Source organism: Leptodactylus fuscus, chromosome 5 (genome assembly GCF_031893055.1).
Source record: "Leptodactylus fuscus isolate aLepFus1 chromosome 5, aLepFus1.hap2, whole genome shotgun sequence".
NCBI classification, from domain to species: Eukaryota; Metazoa; Chordata; class Amphibia; order Anura; family Leptodactylidae; genus Leptodactylus; species Leptodactylus fuscus.
Window position 1 is genome coordinate 48,907,214 of NC_134269.1, and position 23,327 is coordinate 48,930,540.

Genomic DNA, 23,327 nt, shown 5'->3' on the forward strand with positions numbered 1-23,327 from the left:
GGCCAACAGTGGCGAAGAGTGCAGCGGAGCCAGAGATAGGTAAGTAACAGTGTTTTTTTATGTTTTTATCCCCCCTGGGTCTCCAATTATTATACTCTGAGGTCTGAAAAGACCCTAGAGTATAATAATTGTTCATGGGTGTCCACAATGGGGCATAATACCGTGTGCAGGGGCTACTATGGGGTATAATGCTTTGTGCAGGGGCCACTATGGGGGATAATACTGTGTGCAGGGGCCACTATGGGGTATAATACTTTGTGCAGGGGCCACTAAGGGGCATAATATTGTGTGCAGGAGCCACTATGGGGCATAATACTGTGTGCAGGGGCCACTATGGAACATAATACTGTGTGCAGGTGCCACTATGGGGCATAATACTGTGTGCAGGTGCCACTATGGGGCATAATACTGTGTGCAGGGGCCACTATGGGGCATAATACTGTGTACAGGGGCCACTATGGGGCATAATACTGTGTGCAGGGGCCACTATGGGGCATAATAGTGTGCACAGAAATGCGGTGGGGGGGAGGTTGGTTGAGGGCTTTGGCATCGGCCGGGGGGGGGGCATGTCAATAGTTCACCATGGGTCCCGCCATTCTTAGTTAAGCCACTGGGCTGTATCTTCTAATCCCCCCATACACATGCATGCGTGAGTGAGTGAGCGGGGTGTGTACTACTGCCAGAGATATTTGGTGGGTGCTTATCTCCCTTGAAAACAAAAGAATTGGACTTACTTAAACGTAACAGCCCAAACAGTCTTTCACTCAAAATCTACTGTTAGGGGAGAGCCTGGACACCCCATACACTTTTGTCTAAGGCAAGGTTCACACCTACGTTGGCTCACCTCTGGAGAATTCCGTATCCCATTCCGCTTTAAAACTGCGAAGAGAAAAGTCCTGCAAGCAGCGCTTTTTTTCTCTCTGCATTTTTTGACCTTTTTGGACAGAAACCCAGCAGACCCCATTACAGTCTAAGGGATCCGCGGGTAATCCCGGGTAAATCCAAACACAGAAGTGAACCTATCATAATGTGTATTTGTTACCAGAATAATCCCTCAACATACAACCTATTCGGATCTATAAAGACTATAGAGAGAGTGGTCCGCTGCTACTAGAGAGCAGATAGATTATTCTGTAAACCGCTCGACATTATCATCTTCATTTGCTGCAGGGGAAATGTGTAGGTGTTGGAAACTTTCCTGGTCATGAGTTTAGCGACATTCCTCAGAAAATGAATGATCCTAACTAGAGATGAGCGAACAGTGTTCTATCGAACACATGTTCGATCGGATATCAGGGTGTTCGCCATGTTCGAATCGAATCGAACACCACGTGGTAAAGTGCGCCAAAATTCGATTCCCCTCCCACCTTCCCTGGCGCCTTTTTTGCACCAATAACAGCGCAGGGGAGGTGGGACAGGAACTACGACACCGGGGGCATTGAAAAAAATTGGAAAAAGTCATTGGCTGCCGAAATCAGGTGACCTCCATTTTAGACGAATAGTGGATTTCAAATCCGGGTCATATGAGAATGTGAACTTTGTGACTATGAGACAGGGATAGCTGTACAGGCAGGGATAGCTAGGGATAACCTTTATTTAGGGGGGAATGTTATTAAAAATAACTTTTTGGGGCTCTATCGGGTGTGTAATTGTGATTTTTGTGAGATAAACTTTTTCCCATAGGGATGCATTGGCCAGCGCTGATTGGCCGAATTCCGTACTCTGGCCAATCAGTGCTGGCCAATGCATTCTATTAGCTTGATGAAGCAGAGTGTGCACAAGGGTTCAAGCGCACCCTCGGCTCTGATGTAGCAGAGCCGAGGCTGCACAAGGGTTCAAGCGCACCCTCGGCTCTGATGTAGGAGAGCCGAGGGTGCACTTGAACCCTTGTGCACCCTCAGCTCTGCTACATCAGAGCCGAGGGTGCGCTTGAACCCTTGTGCACACTCTGCTTCATCAAGCTAATAGAATGCATTGGCCAGCGCTGATTGGCCAATGTATTCTATTAGCCTGATGAAGTAGAGCTGAATGTGTGTGCTAAGCACACACATTCAGCTCTACTTCATCGGGCTAATAGAATGCATTGGCCAGCGCTGATTGGCCAGAGTACGGAACTCGACCAATCAGCGCTGGCTCTGCTGGAGGAGGCGGAGTCTAAGATAGCTCCACACCAGTCTCCATTCAGGTCCGACCTTAGACTCCGCCTCCTCCGGCAGAGCCAGCGCTGATTGGCCGAAGGCTGGCCAATGCATTCCTATGCGAATGCAGAGACTTAGCAGTGCTGAGTCAGTTTTGCTCAACTACACATCTGATGCACACTCGGCACTGCTACATCAGATGTAGCAATCTGATGTAGCAGAGCCGAGGGTGCACTAGAACCCCTGTGCAAACTCAGTTCACGCTAATAGAATGCATTGGCCAGCGCTGATTGGCCAATGCATTCTATTAGCCCGATGAAGTAGAGCTGAATGTGTGTGCTAAGCACACACATTCAGCACTGCTTCATCACGCCAATACAATGCATTAGCCAGTGCTGATTGGCCAGAGTACGGAATTCGGCCAATCAGCGCTGGCTCTGCTGGAGGAGGCGGAGTCTAAGGTCGGACCTGAATGGAGACTGGTGTGGAGCGATCTTAGACTCCGCCTCCTCCAGCAGAGCCAGCGCTGATTGGTCGAGTTCCGTACTCTGGCCAATCAGCGCTGGCCAATGCATTCTATTAGCCCGATGAAGTAGAGCTGAATGTGTGTGCTTAGCACACACATTCAGCTCTACTTCATCAGGCTAATAGAATACATTGGCCAATCAGCGCTGGCCAATGCATTCTATTAGCTTGATGAAGCAGAGTGTGCACAAGGGTTCAAGCGCACCCTCGGCTCTGATGTAGCAGAGCCGAGGCTGCACAAGGGTTCAAGTGCACCCTCGGCTCTCCTACATCAGAGCCGAGGGTGCGCTTGAACCCTTGTGCAGCCTCGGCTCTGCTACATCAGAGCCGAGGGTGCGCTTGAACCCTTGTGCACACTCTGCTTCATCAAGCTAATAGAATGCATTGGCCAGCGCTGATTGGCCAGAGTACGGAATTCGGCCAATCAGCGCTGGCCAATGCATTCTATTAGCCCGATGAAGTAGAGCTGAATGTGTGTGCTAAGCACACACATTCAGCACTGCTTCATCACGCCAATACAATGCATTAGCCAGTGCTGATTGGCCAGAGTACGGAATTCGGCCAATCAGCGCTGGCTCTGCTGGAGGAGGCGGAGTCTAAGATCGCTCCACACCAGTCTCCATTCAGGTCCGACCTTAGACTCCGCCTCCTCCAGCAGAGCCAGCGCTGATTGGCCGAATTCCGTACTCTGGCCAATCAGCACTGGCTAATGCATTGTATTGGCTTGATGAAGCAGTGCTGAATGTGTGTGCTTAGCACACACATTCAGCTCTACTTCATCGGGCTAATAGAATGCATTGGCCAATCAGCGCTGGCCAATGCATTCTATTAGTGTGAACTGAGTTTGCACAGGGGTTCTAGTGCACCCTCGGCTCTGCTACATCAGATTGCTACATCTGATGTAGCAGTGCCGAGTGTGCATCAGATGTGTAGTTGAGCAAAACTGACTCAGCACTGCTAAGTCTGCATTCGCATAGGAATTGATTGGCCAGCCTTCGGCCAATCAGCGCTGGCTCTGCCGGAGGAGGCGGAGTCTAAGGTCGGACCTGAATGGAGACTGGTGTGGAGCGATCTTAGACTCCGCCTCCTCCAGCAGAGCCAGCGCTGATTGGCCGAATTCCGTACTCTGGCCGATCAGCACTGGCTAATGCATTGTATTGGCTTGATGAAGCAGTGCTGAATGTGTGTGCTTAGCACACACATTCAGCTCTACTTCATCGGGCTAATAGAATGCATTGGCCAGCGCTGATTGGCCAGAGTACGGAATTCGGCCAATCAGCACTGGCTAATGCATTGTATTGGCTTGATGAAGCAGTGCTGAATGTGTGTGCTTAGCACACACATTCAGCTCTACTTCATCGGGCTAATAGAATGCATTGGCCAGCGCTGATTGGCCAGAGTACGGAACTCGACCAATCAGCGCTGGCTCTGCTGGAGGAGGCGGAGTCTAAGATAGCTCCACACCAGTCTCCATTCAGGTCCGACCTTAGACTCCGCCTCCTCCGGCAGAGCCAGCGCTGATTGGCCGAAGGCTGGCCAATGCATTCCTATGCGAATGCAGAGACTTAGCAGTGCTGAGTCAGTTTTGCTCAACTACACATCTGATGCACACTCGGCACTGCTACATCAGATGTAGCAATCTGATGTAGCAGAGCCGAGGGTGCACTAGAACCCCTGTGCAAACTCAGTTCACGCTAATAGAATGCATTGGCCAGCGCTGATTGGCCAATGCATTCTATTAGCCCGATGAAGTAGAGCTGAATGTGTGTGCTAAGCACACACATTCAGCACTGCTTCATCACGCCAATACAATGCATTAGCCAGTGCTGATTGGCCAGAGTACGGAATTCGGCCAATCAGCGCTGGCTCTGCTGGAGGAGGCGGAGTCTAAGGTCGGACCTGAATGGAGACTGGTGTGGAGCGATCTTAGACTCCGCCTCCTCCAGCAGAGCCAGCGCTGATTGGTCGAGTTCCGTACTCTGGCCAATCAGCGCTGGCCAATGCATTCTATTAGCCCGATGAAGTAGAGCTGAATGTGTGTGCTTAGCACACACATTCAGCTCTACTTCATCAGGCTAATAGAATACATTGGCCAATCAGCGCTGGCCAATGCATTCTATTAGCTTGATGAAGCAGAGTGTGCACAAGGGTTCAAGCGCACCCTCGGCTCTGATGTAGCAGAGCCGAGGCTGCACAAGGGTTCAAGTGCACCCTCGGCTCTCCTACATCAGAGCCGAGGGTGCGCTTGAACCCTTGTGCAGCCTCGGCTCTGCTACATCAGAGCCGAGGGTGCGCTTGAACCCTTGTGCACACTCTGCTTCATCAAGCTAATAGAATGCATTGGCCAGCGCTGATTGGCCAGAGTACGGAATTCGGCCAATCAGCGCTGGCCAATGCATTCTATTAGCCCGATGAAGTAGAGCTGAATGTGTGTGCTAAGCACACACATTCAGCACTGCTTCATCACGCCAATACAATGCATTAGCCAGTGCTGATTGGCCAGAGTACGGAATTCGGCCAATCAGCGCTGGCTCTGCTGGAGGAGGCGGAGTCTAAGATCGCTCCACACCAGTCTCCATTCAGGTCCGACCTTAGACTCCGCCTCCTCCAGCAGAGCCAGCGCTGATTGGCCGAATTCCGTACTCTGGCCAATCAGCACTGGCTAATGCATTGTATTGGCTTGATGAAGCAGTGCTGAATGTGTGTGCTTAGCACACACATTCAGCTCTACTTCATCGGGCTAATAGAATGCATTGGCCAATCAGCGCTGGCCAATGCATTCTATTAGTGTGAACTGAGTTTGCACAGGGGTTCTAGTGCACCCTCGGCTCTGCTACATCAGATTGCTACATCTGATGTAGCAGTGCCGAGTGTGCATCAGATGTGTAGTTGAGCAAAACTGACTCAGCACTGCTAAGTCTGCATTCGCATAGGAATGCATTGGCCAGCCTTCGGCCAATCAGCGCTGGCTCTGCCGGAGGAGGCGGAGTCTAAGGTCGGACCTGAATGGAGACTGGTGTGGAGCGATCTTAGACTCCGCCTCCTCCAGCAGAGCCAGCGCTGATTGGCCGAATTCCGTACTCTGGCCGATCAGCACTGGCTAATGCATTGTATTGGCTTGATGAAGCAGTGCTGAATGTGTGTGCTTAGCACACACATTCAGCTCTACTTCATCGGGCTAATAGAATGCATTGGCCAGCGCTGATTGGCCAGAGTACGGAATTCGGCCAATCAGCACTGGCTAATGCATTGTATTGGCTTGATGAAGCAGTGCTGAATGTGTGTGCTTAGCACACACATTCAGCTCTACTTCATCGGGCTAATAGAATGCATTGGCCAATCAGCGCTGGCCAATGCATTCTATTAGCGTGAACTGAGTTTGCACAGGGGTTCTAGTGCACCCTCGGCTCTGCTACATCAGATTGCTACATCTGATGTAGCAGTGCCGAGTGTGCATCAGATGTGTAGTTGAGCAAAACTGACTCAGCACTGCTAAGTCTGCATTCGCATAGGAATGCATTGGCCAGCCTTCGGCCAATCAGCGCTGGCTCTGCCGGAGGAGGCGGAGTCTAAGGTCGGACCTGAATGGAGACTGGTGTGGAGCTATCTTAGACTCCGCCTCCTCCAGCAGAGCCAGCGCTGATTGGTCGAGTTCCGTACTCTGGCCAATCAGCACTGGCCAATGCATTTCTATGGGGAAAAGTTAGCTTGCGAAAATCGCAAACTGACAGGGATTTCCATGAAATAAAGTGACTTTTATGCCCCCAGACATGCTTCCGCTGCTGTCCCAGTGTCATTCCAGGGTGTTGGTATCATTTCCTGGGGTGTCATAGTGGACTTGGTGACCCTCCAGACACGAATTTGGGTTTCCCCCTTAACGAGTTTATGTTCCCCATAGACTATAATGGGGTTCGAAACCCATTCGAACACTCGAACAGTGAGCGGCTGTTCGAATCGAATTTCGAACCTCGAACATTTTAGTGTTCGCTCATCTCTAATCCTAACGTCAAAGAAGAACACAAATTGTCTCCATTGCATATATTGTATTACTCTGAATAGTATAGTGTCGTACTGATTCAATATTTGTTGCACCTTATTGTTATTGAACACTCCATTCTGTTTCTTTCAAACACTATTCTAGTGAAGATCGAGACCCTAGCAATCTGATATTATTGTCAGTCTTGTCCAATAGTGCCCGATACGAGATCTGTGTGCAAGGAAGGAGACCCTTGATCATTTGATTTCTAAAATCTTTGCCTTGGTCTCATTCTCACTTCATATAGGATGGGCCAATCTTATTGGTAACTTAAAAAGGATACAAGTTTACTATTGCTACTAACATAGTTACTTTAACTATTGTCAAGATTATAATTACTGCTATTAAAATGGAATATATATTAGGGACTCCCATGTATGGACAGTTGCTTGGTCGCCTGCCTTAAGGATTGACCATCAGTTTTGTAAAAGTGGATAAACCCTTTAAACACCGCATTAGGGAGGATCGCCCTCTTGGACACCCCTATTTTAGCCAAATCAGAGAACCGTTACCAAGTGGCTCCATCTCTAGGACCCAGATCACCAGGGCATTTCATGGACAGTCCTTTGACTTCTGCAATGCTTCATGTCTCCGTTGCTCTTTTCTTGGCAATTTGGACTCTAAGGGACTATTATCAGGGGCTTTTCATGATGAACTTGTTAGGCTGAGGCCCCATATTGTGGAAATGCAGCTCTTTTTGTTGCAGATTTTGTTGTGTTTTTTTGAGCCAAAGTCAGGAGTGAATTGAGCAGAAGGGAGAAGTATAAGAACTTTTCATGGCGTTCCCATTCCTCTTGTAGCCATTCTTGGCTTTGGCTCAAGAAACCGCAACAAAATTTGCAACAAAAAAAGCTGCGTTTCTGCATCGTGGGGCCTCAGCCCCAGAGGACCCTTTTACAGTAGATTTTCCTACATAGAGTACAAGACCTTCATGTAAGGATTCAGTATTATTCTCAGTTCTCAATAATAGGTGCTGTAGGTTCTATCACTTTGTCTTTGCTTATACTAATTATTTGGACTGATTGTTCCAGAAAATATATTGTGTAAAGAGCTTTTATCGTAGCCTTTATTGAGAGTAAATCTCTGTATCTGCTCTTTAGGTTTTATTATTCAATCGTCCCAACATAACAAGTAGGATTGACGCAGATTCACCCGAGCCTTGGAAATGTCATAACACATAGAGACACGGAGACCCAGATTTCAATATGTGTTTAGGATACAGAGAACAAAGCCAGGAGTCGAATTCTTTATAATGTGGGTTGACATGCGCTGTGCATAGTGAGGCAGTACTAGCATACTAAATAAGTGGCAATGGCCCTGCGGTTCAGTAATCTGAGGCTTCATGGTAATATGCGTCCTCTTCAGTTCTACTAGTGCACAAGAGTGTCTGGACTTGTCAATAACTTATGCAGGGGACCTGAGAGCCACATATGGTGCCCACATGGGAACCGCATGCTAGTACATTGAAGCTATATAAGGCAATAGGACAGACATTGCTTAGTTTTAATATGTGTCCTAAGTTTTATTCCAGTCTTAAATTAAAAAAAAATTAATGTAAGAAAATGTCTTCTGAAGGTGACTACATTAATCTTGGTATCTTCAATGATCTAGATCCATGACTGCCATTGAATCTAAAAGAAATTATTTTAGGAACCCCCTTCAATGATTCCTGTTTTGTAGAATAACACGGACCTGGTTTGCAGTACTTTGTTAACACAGTGCTGAGGCCCCAGGTTGCAGAAACGCAGCTTTTTTGTTGTTGTTGCAGATTTTGCTGCTTTATTTTTGAGCCAAAGCCAAGAATGGCTACAAAAGGAATGGGAAATACCGTATATAGTAAGTTCTTATACTTTTACCTTCTGCTCCATCCACTCCTTGCTTTGGCTTTAAAAACCGCAGCAAAATCTGAAACAAAAATGCTGTGTTTCCGCAACGTGGGGCCTCAACCTTTAGCTTCCACCTCCACCTCCCCAGCGCCACTTCTCTAGTGATCCCTACTAGTCCTGCAGTAGTGACACGACATCATATGTACATCATTCACATTTTACTGTCCTCATGCGTCATGTCCTGTACATGCAAGCATCACTATTGAGTCACAGGCACAGACCATCGCAGCGGTGGTAGTAGATTTAACTAGTATGTTTCTAGATTTTATACCATTGCCAGTGATTAGGCAATTTTCGGCAACCCCTTTATTAAACACACAATAACATCATGGTGTTAAAAAGTGGCCACTCACTATAAGCTGTAATGTAACGTTCTGGGCTTGTATAATCATAGCATAATTAGAGTTTTAATAAGGCTAGGTTTTTTTCAGCCACTTATTCGATTGCTATTACTTCCCGTGGGATTTCATGCCGAGAATGACTAAAACTGTGCCGTCAGAACAGCTTTAGAGAATACTGAATTATACTGCTTCCTATTGACTTGAAAACAATATGTTCATAAGTATGTACACAGAGCAGCTGTACTGTGCCAGAATGGGATCCATGGAGTGAACAATTTTCAGCTACGGCGCTTTTAGATGGTGAACATCAGTAATTATTATCTCGCCATGAACATATAAAAGTAGTGAATATTCAGGACCACTAAATGTATTCAGCAGACGTAGTTCTATCTGAATCTGCAGAAAAAAATAAGTTAAAAAAGTTTCAGAACATCTGGCATGTACATTAGTATATAGAATCTGATGCTATTCAGACATAGAGGGGTTAATACAAAATGTTGTAGCTCTATATTGTGCTGTTGTCAGACACCTTATCTTGTGACACAATCTGTTATGAGACTCAATAGACTTGGAAGGCTGAGGGACGCTTTGCACACTCAATGGGACCCTCACATGGTAAATATACAGTCCAAGCTGCAGGACAGTTTTATGAGAGAAGATTCAGTATATCTGATATTTCATTGGTCAAGATCTTCTTATTGTTGGTTAGGAGTCCATTGGGCGGTCCTACTCAGGGATTGACAAGCCTGAACAAGCATACAGAGATGGTTGTCACAAGGGGCATAACTTGGGGGGGGTGCAGAAGGTGCAGTCACACCAGGGCCCAGGAGCCTTAGGGGGCCCATAAGTCCTGGCATGAGTATTGAGATTGCAGCTTCCATCTGGCCCATAAACCAAGGAGACCCACAGATTACCCTAACCACACTAAGGTGGATTAAACTCCTTATCTCCCATAACCATAGCTATCAAGAATTGACTATACGGTTGAAGTATGGGGCCCCGGACAAGGCTTTAGTTACGCCACTGGTTGTCACTCACTGACTATCTTTTTCTGCTCCATAACGTGCTAGCAGTGTCTTCAGTTAGGCCTTGACCTTTTAGATGTCACTACAGTTTCAACAGCCCATTGGGAGCAGGGTAAGGATGCTGAGAGTAGTAACTGCTGTGGTCACAGTGACACAGATCTCAACCAGAACCTCCAAGGCTGGTGTAGTAGTGAGGGAGTCAGCAGAGTTGCTGATGGTATCAGTACTGTTCATCTAGGGCTCATCATAATGGTTGTGGTTGGAGTGCCAATGATGGTCATGCAGGAATAAGACTCAGGATACACAGTTTTGCAAAAAAAAAGTGTAATTCACAGTGTTTATTTGAGGAAAAACAAGGTAACCTTCTAGATTCAAGTGCTAGGGCACTTTTCCACTTTATCAGTGTGCTACACACTGAATTCAGCGCACTGTCGACTTTCCCGATCTGTGCCCTGGGTGAAGAGCTATCGGTCCCGGTACTGTAGCTCTTCACTGTTAGAAGGGCGTTCCTGACAGTCTGTCAGGAACGTCCTTCTCCACAGCAGCGCCTGTAGCTCTGTACTGTGAGGAACGCCCCCTCCCTCTGCTCACAGTACTCGTCCATAGACGTATATCATGAAGGTCCAAGTCAGGCAGAAGTATGAGAGAAGATTTGACGCCTAGCCAGAAATTTGGTCACTATCAGAGTGTGCAACAAGAACAGAGCAATAGATATTTCTGAGAATAAAATAAATGAACAAAGGTCAGGACATACAGTAATATCAGGAAACACTAAGGCCTGGGCCACATTAAGGCTATTTCAGATTCCAAATGATCTTTTTTTTCCCCATAGATCCTCAGAAAGATTAGAAAATGTAACATGTGACTAGAACATACAGTATGTACCCTCACAAGAGATCCATATTCAAATAAACCCCCATTATGAAAAAATCCAGAACATAACACGATAGAAGAATCCATAGACATTACTATGATAAATAAATGGAAGAAATCCAGTGCCGACAGCATCCATCATAACCAGCCATTCTAAATAAATAGGAAATATCTAGCACTATAAAGCAATAAACCAAGTGAGCGCACAATCCCAGACTATTGCACAAGTGGGATTTTCAGACATGAGGAGTAAATTATTCACTCGCTTTAATACCATTTAGAGCAGATGTGGTAAATTACGTCTATCACTATAGTACATATGGGTGATATTTATGTACTATGCATTATCTTCAGGGTTGGCTGCTTTTTAACTCTGTCGTGTTCTATTGGGGCAATTGCTGTTTCTGCAATTTTGGTTAATAGGACTCTAAGGTAGTATAAAATCCACCACCTATGGCATACGGGGCTTAGATTTTCCACTATGGTTATACTGCCATAAGCACAGGTTTACCATGACATCAGTGCGTGTAGCGCCAGTCAGATGGAATAGTTGTAAACTACACACAATTATAAACCCCAAAGGAGAACATTATCAAGTTGTCGCACATATGCAAAGGAGACACAACCAGGGGGAATCTGGAGATATTCTCTAAAGTGAACTTGTGAGATGATTTATTTTCTCCTAGAAATATGATAGAGAAGCTGAGCTGCCACATACAGCCTAAAGTGATTTGGCCAAGAATTTCTGAGCAAAAAGCAGAATAAATCCTGTTAGGACTCTTAGGAGAGACCTCAGGAGTCCTCAGTACCCCGCCCACACACAGTGAGTGACATCTCTTCCTCTATCCTATAAAAATATATGTCACAGAGCTCAGCTTCTCTCCTTTATCATACAACCATATGTATTATGGAGCTCAGCTTCTCCCCTCTATCCTTTAAACCTATATCATAGAGCTCAGCTTCTCCCCCTCTATCATGTAAACCTACATTGTTGACCAAAAGTATTGGCACCCCTGCAATTCTGTCAGATAATACTCATTTTCTTCCAGAAAATGATTGCAATCACAAATTCTTTGGTATTATTATCTTCATTTAATTTGTCTTCAATGGAAAACCACAAAAATAATTGTCAAAAAGCCAAATTGGATATAATTCCACACCAAACATAAAAAAGGGGATGGACACAAGTATTGGCACTGTTTGAAAAATCATGTGATGCTTCTCTAATTTGTGTAATTAACAGCAACTGTTACTTACCTGAGGAACCTAACAGGTGGTGACAATAACTACATCACACTTGCAGCCAGTTGAAATGGATTAAAGTTGACTCAACCTCTGTCCTGTGTCCTTGTGTGTACCACATTGAGCATGGAGAAAAGAAAGAAGACCAAAGAACTGTCTGAGGACTTGAGAAGCAAAATTGTGAGAAAGCATGAGCAATCTCAAGGCTACAAGTCCATCTCCAAAGACCTGAATGTTCCTGTGTCTACCGTGCGCAGTGTCATCAAGAAGTTTAAAGCCCATGGCACTGTGGCTAACCTCCCTAGATGTGGACGGAAAAGAAAAATTGACGAGAGATTTCAACGCAAGATTGTGCGGATGGTGGATAAAGAACCTCGACTAACATCCAAACAAGTTCAAGCTGCCCTGCAGTCTGAGGGCACAACAGTGTCAACCCGTACCATCCATCGGCGTCTGAATGAAAAGGGACTGTATGGTAGGAGACCCAGGAAGACCCCACTTCTTACCCAGAGACATAAAAAAAAGCCAGGCTGGAGTTTGCCAAAACTTACCTGAGAAAGCCAAAAACGTTTTGGAAGAATGTTCTCTGGTCAGATGAGACAAAAGTAGAGCTTTTTGGGAAAAGGCATCAACATAGAGTTTACAGGGAAAAAAAGAGGCCTTCAAAGAAAAGAACACGGTCCCTTCAGTCAAACATGGCGGAGGTTCCCTGATGTTTTGGGATTGCTTTGCTGCCTCTGGCACTGGAATGCTTGACCGTGTGCATGGCATTATGAAGTCTGAAGACTACCAACAAATTTTGCAGCATAATATAGGGTCCAGTGTGAGAAAGCTGGGTCTCCCTCAGAGGTCATGGGTCTTCCAGCAGGACAATGACCCAAAACACATTTCAAAAAGCACTAGAAAATGGTTTGAGAGAAAGCACTGGAGACTTGTAAGGTGACCAGCAATGAGTCCAGCCCTGAATCCCATAGAACACCTGTAGGGGAGAGATCTCTTGATGGCAGTTTGGAGAAGGCCCCCTTCACATCTCAGGGACCTGGAGCAGTTTGCCAAAGAAGAATGGTCTAAAATTCCAGCAGAGCCTTGTAAGAAACTCATTGATGTTACCGGAAGCGGTTGTTCACAGTTATTTTGTCTAAAGGTTGTGCTACCAAGTATTAGGCTGAGGGGGCCAATACTATTGTCCGGCCCATTTTTGGAGTTTTGTGTAAAATGATTAAAGAATTGACTTTTTTTTCATTCTCTTTTGTGTTTTTTCATTGCAAGCAAAATAAATGAAGATATTAATACCAAAGAGTTTCTGCTTGCAATCATTTTCTGGAAGAAACTGAGTATTATCTGACAGAATTGCAGGGGTGCCAATACTTTTGGCCAACACTGTATGTATCACAGTGCTCAGCTTCTCTACCTCTATCATACAACCATATGTATTACATAACTCAGATTCTCTCCTCTATCCTATAAACCTATATGTCACAGAGCTCAGCTTCTCTACATTATTATGTGAACCTATATACCACAGAGTACTTGCTCAATGAAGACAACCCCTTTCCATATTCCTATTAAAGAGCACTGTAGATTTTCCTAGAGCAGAAAGACATTAACAAAGAGCAACTCTCACTTGGACTGCCCCAGCCTGTCCCTGTACTGTATGATAAAGACATTTGGATTACCAGCATGGGGAAAGGCCGGCAGCTGGTGCTAGGGAAGTGTTGACTGGCACACAACTTTTCCATGTGGCAATAGCTGATGACCAAGAGTTCCTGGAGCCGGACTCAGGAAAAACACTATATCACAGCCTGGCAGCATAATGCCACACACTGTTAATGGAATTTTGCAGAATTTGTTCTTTTTTAGGATGATCCCCTGATTTTTTAAAGAACTTTAAGAAGATTAAAATTGTTTTGCCTGAGTGAAATAATAAGAGCAAAATGTAATATCAGATATCTGCGCAGGACACACATTGCTGTATTCTTTAGATTTATTATTTAACATATGCCAGACTGAATACTCTGGATATAGACTAATCCGAAACCGCTGCGTTTACACCACGTGGGGCCCCAGCCTTAGAGAGACCCCTGTACTTGTCAGAGCAGAGAGTTGCTAACACATCACCAGACTGGTTTCCTTTAAATAATTTAAAAAACCCCTTTAAGGCTGAGGTCCTACGGTGAAGAAACACAGCTTTTTTGTTGCAGATTTTGCTGCGTGTTTTTGAGCCAAAGTCAGAAACGGATTGAGCAGAAGGCAGAAGTTTGCAGTCGTAGTAATTGGAGATGAGTGAACACTGTTCGGAACAGCTGTTCCGAACAGCACGCTCACAGCACGCTCCCATAGAAATGAATGGAAGTGGCCGGCACGCGGGGGGTTAAGTGGCCGGACGCCGGCAAAGTCTGCGTGCCAGGTGCTTCCATTCATTTCTATGGGAGCGTGCTGTTCGGATCGGCTGATCCGAACAGTGTTCGCTCATCTCTAGTAGTAATGTGTAGCAACAGATATTATTAATATAACATAGTAGTAAAAGATCTTTAATCCAATATGAATGGAACAGAATAGGTGTTGAATTAATGTGTATTCTGGATTATCGTATTATGGAATTCACCAAAGTACGGCACTACCTTGAATGTGAATAAGGCTCAAACTTCAATGTCCTGGTGAAATGAACATTTATTGTGTGTGATGGGTTGACCTGTTAGGTCGCCTCCATTCTTCCAGTCTTTTCCTGCCTTGTATTAGGTTTGATGACTTTGGAGACGGGTCGCTTTCAGTCTTTATTTACAGAGCAGATCTGGCCTACCGTATTGGGGGCTCTGGGCAATAAGTAGTCATTCATGTTTATACTGTGACACCAGCGTGCAAAGGAGAAACATGAGTGAATTTATGGCGCCCCTGTAATATGTTTTACATCTACAGACTGTAAAGTAAGACGCTGTATAAGCTCCCTGACACCGAACACTAAACAGGTATAAGTTACTGGTGTTGTCTTCTCCATGCAGTGAAGCATAGCCCTGGTTCGTGGAGGTTCACGGCGGCTGTTTTGTGGCATTTTATCATTATTAAAGTGTCAGAGATAATGGCGACATTAAAGCACTTTGCGGTTCGCTCATTTCTGCTGTTTAACATTACATCTGCTTTAGTGCAATAAAACATCACCAGGGTGCTGTTCATACAACGCTTTCATATTCATTTCCTTCTTCACAAGCGCTGCGGCTCCTGTTCAGCCATAAGCCATCATTTCATATTCTTCTGTATGGACAACACAGAATCTCAAGAATTTATACTGATCTCTGCCAGTAATAGCATATCTATATGGATATCTATATGGATATCTGTAACCCACACTGCCGGGCTTATGGCATTGCCCTATGGAACCATTTTATACTCAATTTCTATATGACATGGCGTCTACTTTCATCACTTTATTTCTAAATATTGCAGTATTTCCGTATTCTTCTCCATAAGAACATCCTCTCTGGAGCAGAGCTACATCCACAGGGCCTCCCCAATGTACCGCTCACTTCCCGTGCCAGGCTGCTGAGACGGTGACGCTAAGCCAGTCCAGGACAGCTTGTCCTGGACTGGCTTACATAAGCAAAAATGCCGCACCACCCCCTGCCCATCCCCAGGGGCCCTGCAATAGTGCCACCTGAAGCGGTCGCTTCAGGTCGCCTCATGGGAGGTGTGGCGCTGGTTGGAGCCTATACGTTTTTTTAAGCAATTTATTTAGTTATCTGTGTTCTTCATCCAATAGCTGCCCATATGTTGTTACGCTGTAACCTGTGGCTATTAAGACACAGTAGGAGTTGGAGAGTCTGATAGTCGGTCACATGACACAGCTGAGGACCAGAAGGGAGTGGATAACTCTGAAATAAACCCATTGGCAAAAAGATTGCCTTTAGGCTAATTGCACATGACTCTACGCAGGCCACTGGCCATTATTGAATGGCACGGATGGTACACGGGCAGGAAATGGATATTCTCTGTGTGCCGTCTGTGCAATGGCCGTGCTTTTGTGGCCCCGTTCATTCAATGAATAGGGGTCTTGGAAGCATGTCTGCAAAACTGGACAGGAATAAGACCTGTCCTGAGTTTTGCAGCCCGGACTGTTGGTCCCCACATGGAATGTGGCGTGAGTGTGGGTTGACAGAAATGATTGGGTCGGTGTACTACCTGGGAAAAACTTGGCTAGCACACTGATCTAACACATGGTCATGTGCAAGGGGCCTTACTAATATTTATACTATGTACTTTGCTAGGGGTCAGGCGAAAAAAAAAAATTATTGGAGAGCTTTAAATACCAGCTAGTGTTCATGTGTACTGTAAGGCCTCACGTAAGTCACCCATACTGTACGCTCCATGTATAATTACCGTATACTGATCTGTTTTTCAGAATAGTTGTCAAGGAGGCTAAAGAATGACAACGGTATGTCCTAATAACCAACACTGCCACCTGACTAGTCCATAAACTGTAGGGTCAATTGAATCCTCCATAATGAAGGATGCCAACAGAGTGCCCCAAAAAGCAATACTGCAAGCAAGCAAGAGTGTCCCATATATACAGCGTCAGTACCCAGTAATAATAGTGCCAGCATTGTAAGTCAAATCTACAGTGACTAACGTTAAAACGTAGATATTTGGAGATAATGTCTCCTTAAGGATACCAGTTGTAATAGAGACATATTGCAAATGTTGCATGGAAATTGAAGCTATTTCCATACAGACACATGCTAGGTTCAAACCAGCGCTTGCACCACATTTGGGGATTCTGTTCCCCTCTTTGCATGAAAAATGTGGAAAGAAAAGCGCTGCAAGCGGTGCTTTTCTCTCTGCACTTTTTGCCCTTTCTGGGTTGAAACCAAGTGGAAAACACACTGACCCCATTATAGTCTATGGGGTGCACAGGTTTCCTAAGGTAACCGCTTTTTATGCAGATTACGTTTCCATTCAAGGGACCCACTTGGGAAACTAGAACGCAGATGTGATCCTAGCCATAGACAGTTTTTGTTTGTATGAAGTATTGCTGTATTAAACAGCAATTTTTGCTATAAACATGGCTTTTATGGAAGAATCTACAAGGGTACAATTCAGCGGCACTAGGAGTACCTTCAAAATTGCAATGTGTACACATATAGACTCCATGTCCCACCTTAAATTTCTATATACAGACCCTAAATCTATGGCTTATGTTACATTCACATCTACTGTGTTGCCTTTGTTCTTCTTGTCCATTGGGACCAGAAGAACGGAAAACCAGTTCGATGATGGACAACAATGGATCTCAAGGGACCCCATTGACTAATATGGTGTCTGTCTGTTGCCCATTATTTTGTCGCAGGTTTTACCAGATGAAAAAGTCGATTTTTGCAGGACTTTTTGTCGAAATTTCTGCTTGACTCTGCACTAGAGGCTCCAAACAGAGACTCTAACACAAAAGGGACCATAGTGGGCCGCAGCAAAAAAAAAAAGTCCTCTGCGGACTTTCTGATTTAATTAAACCTATAGGGAATCCGCCAGTATTTCTTTAGGTATAATTGACATGCTGTGATTTCCAAAATCGCAACAGTTTTGGAAACCGCAACATTTTTCTTGCTAGAATCCCATCCACTTTGCAGTGACTGTAAAATTTGGCGGTTTTTACCGCAGGGTTTATGTTACATGGGGCCTCAATCTTAAAATCAAAATGTAAACCTGGCCTGACTACTATTTTCACCTGAGTTCTCGAATTATATAATCTTATGTGGGTTGTCCAGGATTCCTTAAAATTGCGCAGGAAACAACAGGGCAGTGCAGAGCTGGAGCCGAGGGGGAATTGTATGATCAGATATTTTGTTATTTATAGTATTTCTTGCTTGGTGACTATTTAAAAAAAAAAAATTGGTTCATTGCCTTTAAATATTCATTCCATGTGTTTTCTCTTAGACCTAAATATAACGGAAAAGAGAGATACAAAGGGATCATTACTTCAGCCAGAAAACGTGAAATTGGTGCTAAGTCAAGTTTAGTAAGCCATTTATCACTATGACATAAAGAAGAGACGCTTCAAACTGGAATTATTAAATATGATTTTTTTCTATTTTCAGAATACATTTAATTTCCAGGGTACATTTAATTTTGCATGGCTGGGTTATGAAGGCCTCATACTGAGCTGTCAGATGTACAGACATTCGCGATACACTGTTCAGAGCTCCTCAAGCGCCTTCTGTAGGCCCATAGAATACTATTTCTGCACCGCATTTGCACATGTAGCAGAGATGATTTGACAATCTGTAATGTAATAACTTGCTCCAGTCTGATATCTTAACAAAAGCCAATGGAAAGTCTTTGAAAAAATTCAGTGAACGCTTTTTGCCATGGTGTTGTGTTAAATATGATCTATAGCTACACCCCTGACCGACAAAATTCATATGGACACAATAGGTGGAATTTATTAAAAGTAGCGTTCTTATTGACGTCACCAGATGGCGTGACTTGTGTACGGCTGTAACCAATGGCAGAAAACTGGTGGCACTTATTGTATATTTGTCAGGTCAAGGTGTCCCTGCCTACTGTGGTCTTCACCCTGCTCTACCTACTTTGAGGGTAAGTTCACACAAGGTTTTTTTGACCGGAACCTGAGGCGGAGGCCGCCTCAGGTTCCGGTCCAAAAATGGGTAGCCGGCTAGGTGTCTTCAGGCATGTAATTTGGGCTGATTGGGAGAGGAGCAGTGTGTATGGCCAGCCATACTCTAGGTTCACACTTGCGCTAGGGTCTCCGTTCTTCGGGTTCACTTGGGGACCTGAAAAACGGAAACTCAATCCGTTTGCAGAGTGGTTACCCAACAAAACTATATAGACTATAATAGGCTCCACCAGGTTTCCGCCCGAAAAATGTGGCGAGAGAAATCCTGCTTGAAGAACTTTTCTCTCCGCATTTTTCAAGCAGAGTGAGTAATGGAATCCCACAACGGAGACCGAGCACTGGTGTGAATCCAGCCTTAGACCTTTATTTTTAGACTAATTGTACAGAGAGTGATACTTATTATAAGTATGGAGGTAAAGCATTGAGAAAATATCATTCCGGAATATATACGATAGTCTACTGGAGGATCTTACTCACTGGATCAAATGCTTGATATCTTTTCTCACCACCATGCAGTTGACAATCCTGGTCACATATGATCAGAGCATGATAGGATTTGGTGGCCTTTTTATGTTTTCTCTAACCTGGCCACGACACAGACATCTATAAACCAACATGACATTTGTTTTCATTAGGATCCTGTTCATACGCCCAGCCATGAAAACAAATCTTTACACGCAGTATATGTACTCAGGCGGATTTTCTAATTGCCTCCGTCACACTCCTGTCGTAGAGTTCATGATTAATAAGCAAATAATAGACAAAATTGCTCTGCTTCATTTAGCTTGTTACATCTGTCATGGCGTCTTACGCTAATAGACTTCATATTTAGCCTGGAGCAGAATAACACAACTTCTTAAGGAAAACTTATTCTATTAGACCTTAGAGGTATTAATGGCATGCATAATTAACATGTTAACCGTTAAGGGTAACGAGAACAGGCAATCCAGCAGATGTGCACCAAACAGCTCATCTCCGTACCAAAAATATGGTTGATTTCCTTGGCAGCGAGTTTACATGTTGACATAAAAAAGGTATGTTCACTTTGTTACTAGGAACCTCTGCAACAACATATAAGGAGCAATACGGAATAAACAACAATGGAACAAATCCTGAAGCTGCATCGAACAATCTGTTCTGCATTTAGTAGTGTAGACGTAGACATATCGAGGAGAATTTATCATGTAAGGAAAACCGCACGCCAGGTTTTCTGCAAAGCACATCATAACTAAAATTGACTCCATCGCGATGATTTCCCTTTTGACCAACTGCAAAGCAACCTGGCATATTCTCCTTTTCTTACTGTGTGCAATGTAGTGTCCACCCATCAGCTCAGATTGATTGAATGGCCAGAAATAGCAGATATACTCTTTGTGCAAGTACATACCTAGCAGCTAATCCCGGAAGGTCGCCTAAAATGGGTATGCTGTATGCTAAAAAAAAAAAGACATTAAAAACAGAACAACTCAAATTCAGTTTTCAGATCATCCTTCACCCAGATCTGATCCTATAAGGCCCTCCTTCCCTTATTATTATCCCTTTATATTACACCCCATGCAGAGCATTTTCCTAGGCGTTGTCTGAATTTCTTTTGTTCTCCATCGGATGATTGCTTCGAGATTGTAAATGAAGACAGAAAAAATTCCCATCACATTTGGTTAGCATTAAGTAACAAAAGCCAGGGGAACGGCTTCACCTCTTCTTGACCTCTTCTCTATGGGGATTTATTCCATACCGCAGTGTAAAAATAATTTATTGTTTTTCCAGATAGTAAATAGGAGACATTTTTGTGACTTTACAAGCTTACGTCGTGTGAATACTATACTGTTTGTCATTGACCCAGCAAGTGCGTTATATTATATTGTATGTAATGTAGTATATAAAATTACAGACATGTCATAATGAATCAATGAAAATCTATGGCTCCACCACACTAAGAAGTTATATGCATGTATGGGAATGTTATACAATCTTTTACCATTAGCATCAAGCATCTTTATGTTAAAGTAAAGCCTGGTTCACATCTGCGTTCAGTAATCTGTGGACGCCCCCGAACTGAATACCGAACGCATTGGCAAGCGGTGAGCTTATCAAGGCACGTGGGCCCCACAGACTATTATGGGGTCCGTGCGTTTTCCGTGCAGTGTCAGCATGGAACATGCGGAGAGAAAAGTACTTCATGAACTACTTTCCTGTACGCATGACTCGTGCGGAGACACAAGGAACCCCATTACAGTCTATGAGGTCCATGTGCTTTCACTGCTCACCGCTTGTCAATGCGTTTGGTATTCCGTTCGGGGGGTCCCCATGCAGACTCCGCGAACAGATTACCGAACACAGATGTAAACCAGGCCTGACAGTTGTGAAAGGAGATATTTCCATCTGGGACATTTATGGAACATCCATAGGATATGCCGTAAATGTCTAATAGGCCTAGCTTCCACTTCTGGTACCCACACCTATTTTGTGTTCCAGAGTTCCCTGAACCCCATCCCATGGCCACAGTAAGGGGATAGATGGACAGATCCATCCATTCACTTCTTTTTTTTTTTTTTCAAATATAGTTTTTATTGAGAAGAACAAAATAAACATACAGCTTTTTCAATTGCATAAATGAAACAAAACAAGAACATAGAGATGAAGAGCCAAAATAAAAGCAAAATGGACTAGTAGAGGCAACATTATCACCCTGGAAATTCCCAGGACACAACAATAGTATGTGAAACAAACAAGAGTAATGCCAGCGCATAGTAAGATGCGATATGACAGGCTCATCCGAAAAGGGTAAATAGGGGAGCAAGAGAAACATAACTAAAGAGAACAGTATTTTCGGGGGAGGGACAGTAAGGCTACCGAAGGGTAATTCAGGCGCCCAGGGATATGTTTTCGCAATATAGTCAAACCAAAGAGACCACTTCTTACTCATTTTACTGTAACTATGGTTTTTGGAGGCTAACATCCGTTCCAGAGAGAAGGCTAGGTGTACGTGTTGGATCAGTTCCGCTATTGTAAAACAGGAGATGCTCTTCCAATGGTGAGCAATTATTAGTCTCGCAGCCAAAATGATCTGTCCCAGTACAGTACTCAGAGTGTCAGGGAGGGATGCAGAAATCAGAAAACAAAGCGCTAGACCCAGGGACGGTTGCAGCGGGAGACCAGACAAATGTGACATAAATTGAAAAGCGGCAGTGCAGAAAGCCGAGACCGGGGGGCAGTACCACCACATGTGCAGCATGGTGCCAGTGCCACAACCTCTCCAGCAAAGGTTGGAATGGGAGGGAGACATATGTGCCAACTGGGTCGGCGTTCGATACCATCTAAGTGCTATCTTGCAGGCCATTTCCCAGTGAGCCGCCCCCTGGAGACTTTCCTGACAAAACCCAATGCCGAGTACCAGTCTTGGAGAGGGATTGTTCGATTAAGATCAGATTCCCAACGAGATAATCAGGCTGGTGTAGCCTGCTCAGGAGGAGTGACAAGGAGTTTGTAAAATGCTGAGGAACCACCCCTGATCTCAGCATGAGGTCACCATAGACGGAGGGCCAATTTGGGAAACACCAGTGGCTGCACGCGACTGCAAGAGGTGCCTAACCTGAAGGTATTTGAAGAACTCGCTGTGGGGGAGAAAGAATTCTTCCTGTAGCATAAGGAACTTTATCCATTCACTTTTATGGAAGTTCTTAGAATTTCAGATCATGGATGCTCAGTTATTCTGAGAAGTACCATAGAAGCAGCGAGAGAAGGCGTCTACACCGCCATCTCTCCACTCACTGCAGCCTCAAGGAAGGGGTTAGATGATTTCATATTCCATATTTTTGAGATGCGAATAATAAGCTGACCATACACATTAGATTAAAGTCATCTGAACCCATCAGTTTTTGTTGTGACCCGCCAGCTATCTGATATGTTTGTGTGTGGCCTCCGCACTCTTCCAGATATTGGGGAGAGAAGAACTTGGCTGTTGTATTTCTACATCCCAGATCATTTTGTTCTCAAAACATAAAACATATGACCAGAGGGGTCTGGCAGTGTCTCTCCTCTGCCCCCCACTCAGAACACATGTATTCTCTGCCGAGCCAATGGTGTATATGTAGAGTAGTATACAGCTTTATTTTACAGGCACTGTGGCTGGTAGTTCATGCATACCATGGCACCATGTGAGCATTGTAGTAGGGAGAATTATAGGGACTCGATATCACTGTGTCATGTTTTATTATACATGATCTGTGGAAGACATATTACATAAGTTGTGTGGCAGACAGTTTCATAACATATTTTGCAATAGTTTCAGCCATAGCTTTTCCATATTATAGACCTCAATTTATGAAAAAATGGGGTCGTGCTCTCTATCGGAACCTTGCAAAGTTCAACTATTAATTTCAGAAAAAGACAAATATTTTTATCTATCCAGATTTTTAATAAGATAGCCATGCTTTGCATTGGGGGTATACTGTATGGTGCAAAAGTTGTAGGCAGGTATGGAAACAAAATGCTGTAAAGTAAGCTTTCAAAAATAGAAGTGGTAGAAGCTTTGGTGTGCCAATTAATTAATTTAGAGAAATCGAAATCAATCAATATTATGGGGAGTCCACCCTTTGACTTGAGAACAGCATCAATTTTTCTACGTACACTTGCAGTT

The 23,327-nt window shown here is 44.4% G+C and overlaps 1 protein-coding gene across 1 annotated transcript in view; it reads left to right on the forward strand.

The window, feature by feature from the left end:
• The window catches only part of ADRA1A (adrenoceptor alpha 1A), a 99,770-nt gene that overhangs the window by 41,862 nt on the left and 34,581 nt on the right, over nucleotides 1-23,327 (forward strand). The gene's annotated exons all lie outside the window — the stretch shown is intronic.